At 39.1% G+C, this 10,745-nt stretch overlaps 1 pseudogene across 1 annotated transcript; it reads left to right on the top strand.

Annotated features, from left to right (window-relative positions):
• Positions 1 to 1,323: 1,323 nt before the first annotated feature.
• Positions 1,324 to 10,346, top strand: LOC309974033 (PSME3-interacting protein-like; annotated as a pseudogene). The gene is made up of 2 exons: positions 1,324 to 1,344; positions 9,556 to 10,346. The product of its transcript is annotated as a PSME3-interacting protein-like (transcript).
• Positions 10,347 to 10,745: the final 399 nt, after the last annotated feature.

The following is a 10,745-nucleotide window of genomic DNA, read 5'->3' as shown; positions in this document are numbered from 1 at the left end:
TCCTATACCTAGCAAAAATATCTCTCAAAAAATCATGATGAAATAAAAGCTTTTTGGGTATATAAAAAAAAAGTTAAAAGAATTTGTAATCAGCAAACTCATGACATAAGAGATGTTACAAGAAGTCTTTTAATCAGGATGAAAGTGATACGAGAGAAATCAACAGAAGCTTCTAATCACTCTTTTCTTTTTAGATTAATTTGCAAACAACTTTACTGGCGCAGCCCAAAGACTTATTCTGCAATTTGACTAATGTTAATTATATGAGACTAATAAGCTAGAAAATACCAAGATCTGTGGACCTATTCAGATGGAAACTCCATTTTCAAAATACAATTGCCATTCTGTAGATTCTGTATTGCACCATCTCCCAACACACACACTAGTCTTCAAGACCCTTCTCTAGTTCATTCCTGCTGATAAGACTTCCATCATTATCCCTTTTTCCTTCTTGTGGCTCCTGCTTTCACTCCTGGTTCTCTCTCTACAGACCATAGGTGGTCTGGAAGACCACCTATGTCACATTTGCCAAGCCAACCACCAAAAAGCATAGAGATATAGGTGTATTCAAATGGGGATGAGGGAGGAGAAGGTCGGGTGGAATACCAAAAACGTATGAGATATGAATTCTATCTTCAAGGAGCTTACGATTCAGAAAATCAGTTTAGCATTATCATAAGTTTACATAATAAAGATTGTTTAAATTGAATCCGATTATATGATTCAGGCTCTACATTGTCTTTTTGATAAATATTTGTGGAGTACCTCGTCTCTGTCCTAAACAAAAATCCTACCTTGCCTATATTCCTGTCAAGGGAGACAGACAATTTTAAAAAACATATACAAAATACATAGTAAAACAAATTTGTTACATGCTATGGAGAAAAATTAAGCATGGAAAAGGATATGAAGTGTAGTGGTGGCTCAATTTTCAATAGAATGTGCAGGACATGAGATTAACAATGTCTTAAGTAGGTAGAGAAGACTAAATGGAGAAAATGGGCACTGAAAAGATGGAAAATAAGAAATGATTGGGACAGATATTGCAGATCAGGCTGAGCTAGGCTGTCAATAGATTAGAAATGGCAGCAAAAAAAAAAAAAAAGGAAGAAGTAAAAATGACTTCCAAGCAGAAGTACTTACAGCAATATCATTATGAAAGATGAGAAATTAGAAGAAGCAGTTCATTTGAGGGGAAAATGACATGACTGAAATCAACTGAGTTCCAAGTGTTGGTGAACCATTTACAGGAAAAATTGCCCATTAGGAAAAAGGAGATGTGGGCTTGGAGCTCATTGGATTTGGTCAGAGCTACAGATAGAGATGCAGAGCCATCACGTGAAGGTAAGCAATGAAGCCCTGAGGTTCCTGAAACCAATAACGGAAAAAGACAATACTTTGAAAAACAATCACGGATGTTTGTTGGTGGGAGGAGAAAATGCAATAAGTAAAGGAAAACAGAAAAAAATGCCCTTAGCGTTATATAAAAAGAAATAAATAGTATTAAACAGTGAAAATAAAAAAGTCAGGAAAGAGGAATGAGGTCGTAAAGGAGGAGGACTAAAAAAAAAAGAGTAGTGACAAAAAGCATTTTATAGGTTGTTACAAGGCTACAAATGGGAGTTGGCAACTAGTGATGATGATAATCATTAATTATAATACTAACAAGAAGTCATTGGGTTTTGTGTTAAAGAATGTTCAGTGATCTCTGAAAGAATTATTTCTGTAGTTGATAGGGGCAGAGGCCGTATAAAAGCGTTAGGGGGGAAATGTATGTGAATAGGAGAGAAAATTGATGCAGACTGTTTGCTCTATATATGGAGCAATGATGGGACAGAGGCCGTCTGGGCACAGAGAGAAAAGCAAACACTTTATAATGAATAGTCATGAGCTATTTGAGCATGACAGAGATCATAAAACAAGAGAAGTAAGAGGGTAGGGGAGACCCTGAAACTAATCAGCCTTTAAGTCTAATTTCCAGGCTATAGAAGATACAGGCGATTGAGCACCTAGTTAAATAACACCAAGAAGCAATCAGAAAAATTCAGATTGTGGCACATTTTGTAGAACTGATCTGCTTTCCTCACTAGTCAATAACATGGCAGAAAATAGAAGGGGGCTGGGGAAATGTTTGGATTAGATAAAAATGAAGTGACACAGCACTCAAATATATGTAAGCCCTGTTTGAATCCTAACTTAAACAAACCAATTGTAAAAAGACATTCTGAGACAATGATGGAATTTGCTTCAAGATACGATGCAAAGAGAGAAGGGAAAAAGTGATAAAGTAAGTGGGCAAAAATGTTGATAATTTTTTGAATGTGGGTGAAGGGTATATGAGGGAATCATTCTATTCTCTCTACTTTTGTATATGTTTGGAAAATGTTATAATAAAAGTTTAAAACAAAAGTATGAGAGAAATGAAATTACTGAGGAATACAGTCCCAGAGAAGAAGCACAGAGAATGGCTTTGGGATGCAAGAAGGAGTTTTGTCCTTTGAAACAGGAGAAAAATCAACAAAGGCCGTGTGAAAAGACTGTGCTGAGGGGCAGAGGAGAGAAGTGAGAGAAAGTAAGGAAGACCTTGCATGGTGACCTCAAGATTCTCAGCAAAGGAAAAGCAAAGTTGTCTCCCCACAATGGAAAAAACATGAGATTGAGGTTGGGGCGGAGGTGGGAGAGATATGACACAGCCTTTCACATCGCCAGAAAGAACAATGGTGGAAAATCAGCACATAATCAAAAAGCACCAAGGGCCTAGGAGAAGCCTAGGTTTTATAGAAGGCCTAGTCAGAAATTCTGAGATCTCACCAGCTACAAGACACCCACATTGTTTCTGGGGATTTCAATGCCTCGCACAAAGAGGCAAATTATTAGGGGACTTTGGAACTTGTCAGGATCAGTTAGAAGTAGTTTTCTTATTGTTTGTTCACATATTTGTTTTTATAATAAGGAGATGTTTATTATGTCTTGGAGAAACCATAGAGATGGCTTTCCCTTTCACCAGTGCCCAAGGCATGTCCTGCCCATGGTACTTTATTAATCTCCAGAGATCACACTACTCCTCCCAACCTAGCATGTACCATAATAATAAGTATGCAGCCACCTTATCATCTAAATAAGCCGGGTCTCACCAGCACAGTTTCTGGTAGGTATAACCTCACCAATACATTTTGTCCCCTATAGCTCCTAGGATAATTGATAACAATATTGGTTCCTGTTCCTGCTTTCTCATCTAGATTGGTCTCTAAGCAAAAAAAAAAAAAAAAAAAAAAAAGCTGCTTGTAAACTTTCTTAGTATTGTTCCTAGAGGTCCAAACCTCCTTTGGGCAGTAGGTAACTTTTTCTGTCTCTATTTCTCCCAGAGTCCTTTGGATTCCTTTGTTTTTCTTTTCCAGCCAGACTCCTTAAAACCCCACTGCAATCCCCTTCCACAAGCCCCTAGAATTCAAAGAGATGGTGTCCCAAATACTAGATATAAATTTCTTCAGAGCTTTGAGTGATTACAGTTGGCTAAGAGATGCTCACCTTACAGTGACCTTCACTATTCAGAGAATGTTAGCAAATCAATCTTAGTTATCCTTAAGGAGGACTTTATGGTGAGGGGATTGGAGAGAGGCATGCAGGCTGACTCTTCTCCTTGGGGAAGGAAGAGATATGGAACAGCAAATTAAGAAATCCTGGCACCCGATTGCTTAAGGGCCTGGCACACAGCCATCCAGAGAGACTGCTACTTCCCTGCTTCTATTCATGGGCTCCAAGGCCACTGCCATCATGGAAATTTCCTGCACTTGTGGAAAGTCTCCAGGAAAGCAGAACTGCAGAGTCCTGTCTGCAGAGTCCTGTCTGTGCTGGGCTGAAGGATACTGTTCTGGCTATCTGAAAAGGATGAATTTGCTAATTAAATGATGGGTGTCAATTAGATTCCCAGGGAATAATTTAAAACAAAAGAGAGAAAAAAACTGCTCTTCACATAATATGGGGTCTATAAAAGACTTTGCATTGAGCCTAGCACATAACAAGTGCTCAAAGCTACTAGTCCTCTTGTAAACTGAATTTGGTGAAGAAAAGTAGGCATGTATGGAACTTCTGAGGTTCTAATAATGTTCTGTTTCTTGATTTAGGGTCTGGTTACACAGGTGTGTTCAGTCTGTAAAAAATCATTGAGTTGTATACATATGATCTCCACACTTTTCCCTACGTAGGTGATACTTAAATTAAAAGTTATTAAAATTTTTTAATGTTGCTTTACAAGTGAGTGATCTATTCACTAAACTAAAGACAGCTCTACTTGAGTTAATTAAAGCACTTACTTGAAAGATTTAAATTTTAATATCTTTTAAAATATTCAGTAACTTGAAAATCCCCTCCCATATTTTCATGGGCTTCTTTATCAAATAAGTGCAGGAAGAAAATCAAGAAAGAAGGAGCCCTATTATATTGGGTTTGGCCAAAAGGTTCGTTCATTTTTTCCCATAAGATGGCTCTAGTAGTGCTTTAGTTCTTCGAACTTCATTTGAAACAATTTTGTTAGATTTTATTACAACAGCTGTCATATCAACGTACATTTTTTTAAAAAAACATCAAAATTCATGAATTTTTGTGTAGCCATTTTAATATTGAAGATGGAGGAAAACAACATTTTCAGCATATTATGCTTTTTTATTTCAAGAAAGGTAAAAATGCACCTGAAACACAAAGATTTGTGCAGTGTATGGAGAAGGTGTGTGATTGATCGAACGTGTCAAAAGTGGTTTGGGAAGTTTTGTGCTGGAGATTTCTTGCTGGACAGAGCTCCATGGTCAGGTAGATCAGTTGAAGTTGATAGTGCTCAAACTGAGTCATTAACTGAGAACAATCAACATTATACCATGCAGGAGATAGCTGACATACTCAAAATGTCCAAATCAAGCACTGAAAATCATTTACACCAGCTTGGTTATGTTAATCACTTTGAAGTTTGCGTTGCACATAAGTTAAGAGAACAAAAACCTTCTTGACCATATTTCCACATGCCATTCTCTACTTAAATGTAACGAAAACGTTCTGTTTTTAAAACAAATTTTGACGGGTGATGAAAAGTGGATACTGTACAATAATGTGGAACAGGAGACATTGCGGGGCAAGCGAAATGAAGCACCATCAACCACACCAAAGGCCAGTCTTCATCCAAAGAAGGTGATGTTGTATATATGGTTGGATTGGAAGGGAGTCCTCTATTATGAGCTCCTTCCAGAAAACCAAATGATTAATTCCAACAAGTACTGCTCCTGGTCAGACCAACTGAAAGCAGCACTCGACGAAAAGTGTCCAGACTTAGTCAACAGAAAATGTGTAATCTTCCATCAGGATAACACAAGACCGCATGTTTCTTTGATGACCAGGCAAAAACGATTACAGCTTGGCTGGGAAGTTCTGATTCATCTGCCATATTCACCGGATACGGCACCTTTGGATTTCCATTTATTTCAGTCTTTACAAAATTCTCTTAATGGAAAACATTTCAATTCCCTGGAAGACTGCAAAAGGCACCTGGAACAGTTCTTTGCTGAAAAAGATAAAAAGTTTTGGGAAGATGGAATTATGAAGTTGCCTGGAAAATGGCAGAAGGTAGTGGAACAAAAGGGTGAATACATTGTTCAGTAAAGTTCTTGGTGAAAATGAAAAATGTGTCTTTTATTTTTACTTAAAAACCGAAGGCACTGGGCTTCCCTGGTGGCACAGTGGTTAGGAATCCGCCTGCCAATGCAGGAGACATGGGTTCGAGCCCTGGTCTGGGAAGATCCCGCGTGCCGTGGAGCAACTAAACCCTTGCGCTGTAACTACTGAGCCTGCGCTCTAGAGCCCGCGAGCCACAACTGCTGAAGCCCGTGTGCCACAGCTGCTGAGGCCCGTGAGCTTACAGCCCGTGCTCCACAACAAGAGAAGCCACCACAGTGAGAAGCCCGCACACCGCAACAAAGGGTAGCCCCCACTCGCCGCAACTAGAGAAAGCCCGCGAGCAGCAATGAAGACCCAAGACAGCCAAAAATAAAAATAAATTAGTTAATTAAAAAAAAAAACTGAAGGCACTTTTTGACCAACCCAATATATAACATTACCTTATATTTATCCTTTATAAAACATCATAATTTAAATTATATCATTATTTATGGAAGTTGTGTGATTATTTGCTTAACATCTGTCTCTCATGCTGGATTGTATGTGTCAAGAGCCAGGAGAACTCTGCCCCTTTTTTCATCATTATATTTCTAGCATCTAGCAAGATGCCTAGTCCATAGTAGATGCTCAATAAATATTTGTTAAATGAGTGAATGAATGATTAGATTAATGAATGAATGTGAAATCTAGCATTAGTTTTAGTTGTGTAAAAAGTTAGATGATACTTTGGCTAAACCCTGGATAAGACATAAAACTGTGTCCTTACTGGTTAGAGAATAAATGAGAATACAGAAAAAAAAAATTTAAGGTGGCTCTCAATTTCTTTATTGTGTAAATTATTGAAAATAAATGTCAGATAGCTTTGTTCTTATTTTTATTGTATACAGTGTTTCATCTTATCAGCAATTGCTACATTGGTTTCCCTCATCCTAAGTGTATTAGTGAATCTTCACATTTATATGTAATAAACCTTTATGATAAGGTCACAAAAGACCCAAGGGAAGAATAAATGAAATATAAAAGTCAAAACCTAGGAGAGAGAAAGTACCCGGTATGCACCCAATGAAAAGAGGAGAAGGACTTTATGTCAAAAGAGGCAGAAGCTAGGGAAGATGAAGACATTTTAACAAGAGTTTAAAAGAACTGAGAGAAAAGTTGTGTCTTTAGCTGCCTGGATATGAATATGGGGGCAGAGGGCCAAGCGGGGTCCATTTAGAAAGACATGCCCAGGTGCAAATCTGGCAAAAGACAAGGCTTGAGGCAGAGAGTCTGCCTTAAGATACCCTCCTTTTCCATTTCAGGACATCTCGCCAGCATCCTCCCCTACCACCAAATGCCCATTCTCCTCAGGCTACTGGCTGTCTGCCCTAACCTCCCTAATTAGCCCCTCATCCCTACTTACTCCTGGCCTTTTTCTCCTTTTAGAATCTCTGTCAAAACAGAACAGTCCTATGTCTGTGCCAGGATCCAAGCTCTTTTCTCTTCTTAAAAATTCTTTCATAATGTTCTTTTGAAAAAAAATTAAAACTTTATTGAGATATAATTCACATACCATGCAATTTACCCATTTAAAAGTATATTTCAGTAGTTTTTTTACTATAGTCACAGAGTTGTGTAATAATCACAATCACTTTTTATCATCTTAGAAACAAACCTGGTACCCATTAGCAGTCATCCCCATTTCTCCCCAACCCCTAAGCTGAAGCAACTACTAATCAACTTTCTGTCTATATAGATTCGCCTGTTATGAACATTTTACATGAATGGAATCATACAATATGTGGTCTTTTTTTGTCAGGCTTTTTTCACTTATTATAATGTATTCAAGGTTCATCCATATTGTAGCATATATCAGTACTTCATTCCTTTTTTTTTTTTTTTTTTTTTTTCGGTACTGGGCCTCTCACTGTTGTGGCCTCTCCGCTTGCGGAGCACAGGCTCCGGACGCGCAGGCTCAGCGGCCATGGCTCACGGGCCCAGCCGCTCCGCGGCATGTGGGATCTTCCCGGATCGGGGCACAAACCCGTGTCTCCTGCATCGCCAGGCGGACTCTCAACCACTGCGCCACCAGGGAAGCCCTTCATTTCTTTTTATTGCCAAAGAATATTCCATTGAGTGGATATACCACATTTATTTGTCCATTCATTATTCCACTTTTATTTTTGTCCCATTCATTATTTCCACTTTTTTACTTTTATGAATAATGCTGCTATGAACATTTGCAGAGTGTTCTTCCATAGGATGTTAGAACTAGAAGGAAGTTTAGCAATTATCTGGTCTAATCTCCATTAAACTCTTTGGTCACATGACACAGCAAGAGGCAGGTGTAGAAAGGATGTGATAGCATAAGACTGAACCCTGCTTTCTTCACCAGTGCTGTCGAAAGTAACTACATTTAGTGAACTCAGTCATGTGCCATCACTATTTCAGTTCTAAATAGCTTCTTATTTCACCTTGTATTTAAGTAAGTCCTCAGTTGAACCTGCCTGAAACTGACGGTTTTGTTCTGTTATTATTAATACCTCTAGAAGTAGGCTATTTCCACAGGCTTCCTCAGACTCCAGTGCACTCACTCAAATCCAGCATCTACTAAAAATGACTTTCTATCCTTAACTACAAGTGCTGCTGGTACTGCTACTTTTATCACATCTGATGATCTTCTCCATCTTTGTTTCTTTGTATTTTTATGCACGTATTCACTGCATTACACTGCTCAGATGAGAAATTTTTTTCTCCATCTCCTTGAGAAATCCAAGATTTCACTGTTGTTAGCTGCACTTTGGATACTATGTTAGTCTGTACCACCTCAAGTTTTTCCTGTTTCACATTAATCTGTTGGCTAGTGTTAGTCTGAGATCCTTTCTCACCTTTTCAGGTAAAAAAGAAAAACAAAACTGATTCTTAAACTTAAACTCCCTCCCTTTGAGGTCTCTTAACCAGTGGGTGGTTTCCAGCACCCTGATTATCTAAATCAGTGATCTGCAAACTAGAGCACGCATTCACATACATAAAGAGTTTCCAGGAAGTACATATTAGTGCACAATTTCAACAGGATCAGTTTCTAGATTTTCAATTTCTGTTTAAACTCGTTCCTCATTGATATGGGTGACAACATGGTTGCTCAAGCTGAGTTTTCCTGGACCACTAATTATCCCTGTCCAACTTAATGAAAGAAAAACTCACCTCTCATCCATTCTAAACTTACTTCAATGCATTGCCCCAGAGTGTTAAAAAAAAAAAAAAAAAAAAAAAAAAAACCCAGGGCACTAAAAATGCAACAATTAAATATTGTGTTTGTGATAAGAAAGTGAGTGTCTCTAATGAACTAGGGAAAAGAATATTCATAAATCAGGTGGTTTCCAGTTCTTTGCTTTCTACAAAATGGAAGATGTTAGTTGATGGCTCATTAAGAATCATTTTTAGTGAACAATAACTATTGACTGCTACTGATATAATCCCCCTTTCAGTTCTATCCACTTATATGAATGCAGTTTCTCGAAATTTATACCTATAAAAAATAAAAACATTAACTTACACTAGCAGTAAGTAATATCCATCCAAGAACACAGAAACAAACAGAAAAAATAAAATAACCTCATCTGTTTTATCAAGATATGCATTTGCAATAAAATTTTATTCCATTGAATAGCTATCAAAATGCGTAATATACTTGCATTGTTTTGACCAGTTCTATAGTAATACTATATAGAATAATGATTCAATTTAAAATAGACTTTTAACACCTAGAACCTTATGCTAGTACATAAAACAAAAATTTTAAATAGCTGTTTTTACTTTCTTTTTCTTTTTCCTTAAGAGCGAGCAGCCCTTGTGGTGGCAGTTTGGGGTGGGCACCGCCAGGGTGAGGGGGTCTCGCCTCCTGCACACTGGTAGACTGATTGTTCCATTATTGGTGGAGGGGATGATGGTAACCTTGTTATCAAAAAGAGGTTTGTGTCTGAGGCAGAATTAGATGAACGGCACAAAAGGAGGCAAGAAGAATGGGAGAAAGTTCGAAAAGTTCGAAAACCTGAAGATCCAGGAGAATGCCCGGAGGAGGTTTATGACCCTCGGTCTCTGTATGAAAGGCTAACAGGAACAGAAAGATAGGAAGCAGCAAGAGTATGAAGAACAGTTCAAATTGAAAAACATGGTAAGAGGCTTAGACGAAGATGAGACCAACTTCCTTGATGAGGTTTCTCGGCAGCAGGAACTAATAGAAAAGCAGGGAAGAGAAGAACTGAAAGCACTGAAGGAATACAGAAGTAATCTCAACAAGGTTGGAATTTCTCAAGAAAACAAGAAGGAAGTGGAGAAGAAAGTGGCTGTGAAACCCACAGAAACCAAGACCAAGTTCTCCCAGGCAAAGCTGTCGGCAGGAGCTCCGAAGCATAAGAGCTCAGAGCGTGGCAACAGTGTGAAAAGACTGCAATCGGACCCTGACCCAGATGACAAGAATCAATAAACCCCATCCTGCTTGTCTCGTGGAAGCACATCTCTGAGTGGTCCCTCCCTCCATCGACTGCCCCTCCGCTGCTGTATGTATCGGCATCCTCCCAGATTTGGGCGCCTACTCTGGGAGCAGCGACTCTGAGTCCAGCTCAGACAGCGAAGGCACCATCAACGCCACCGGCAAGATCGTCTCCTCCATCTTCCGAGCCAACACCTTCCTCGAGGCCCCCTAGTTCCTCTGTTCTTACCGCAGGGAGCTCCTCCCCAAGAGTAGGCTGGACAGTTTATTCTGCCTACAGGCATTACCTCCCACGGAAAAGTCCTTTGCCTGCTCCCTGTGCACGCCATGACATTTTTAACCTCATCTAAAAATGTGCCAGAATCCACTTGCGGCCCGACTTGTGTTTGTTTTCTCTTTCTACTCCAGTACGGATGCCCAAACCTGTCCCACGGCCTCTGTCCTCACTGATGTAGTAGGGCAGAGGTCAGGGCCCAGCAGAAACTCCACTAAAAATGCCCTGGGAATATAGGTACCAAGCGGCTTGCAAAGGGTTTGGGTTCTGTTGCTTTCTTGTTTTTTTGGTTTTTGTTTCTTTTTTTTCCTTTCCCAACACCACAAAGAAGCAAGGACA

This window comes from Leucopleurus acutus, assembly GCF_964270905.1.
Source record: "Leucopleurus acutus genome assembly, chromosome: 2".
Classification (NCBI taxonomy): domain Eukaryota; kingdom Metazoa; phylum Chordata; class Mammalia; order Artiodactyla; family Delphinidae; genus Leucopleurus; species Leucopleurus acutus.
The sequence above is the reverse complement of the archived record's forward strand: the minus strand, read 5'-3'. Positions and strand labels throughout refer to the sequence as shown.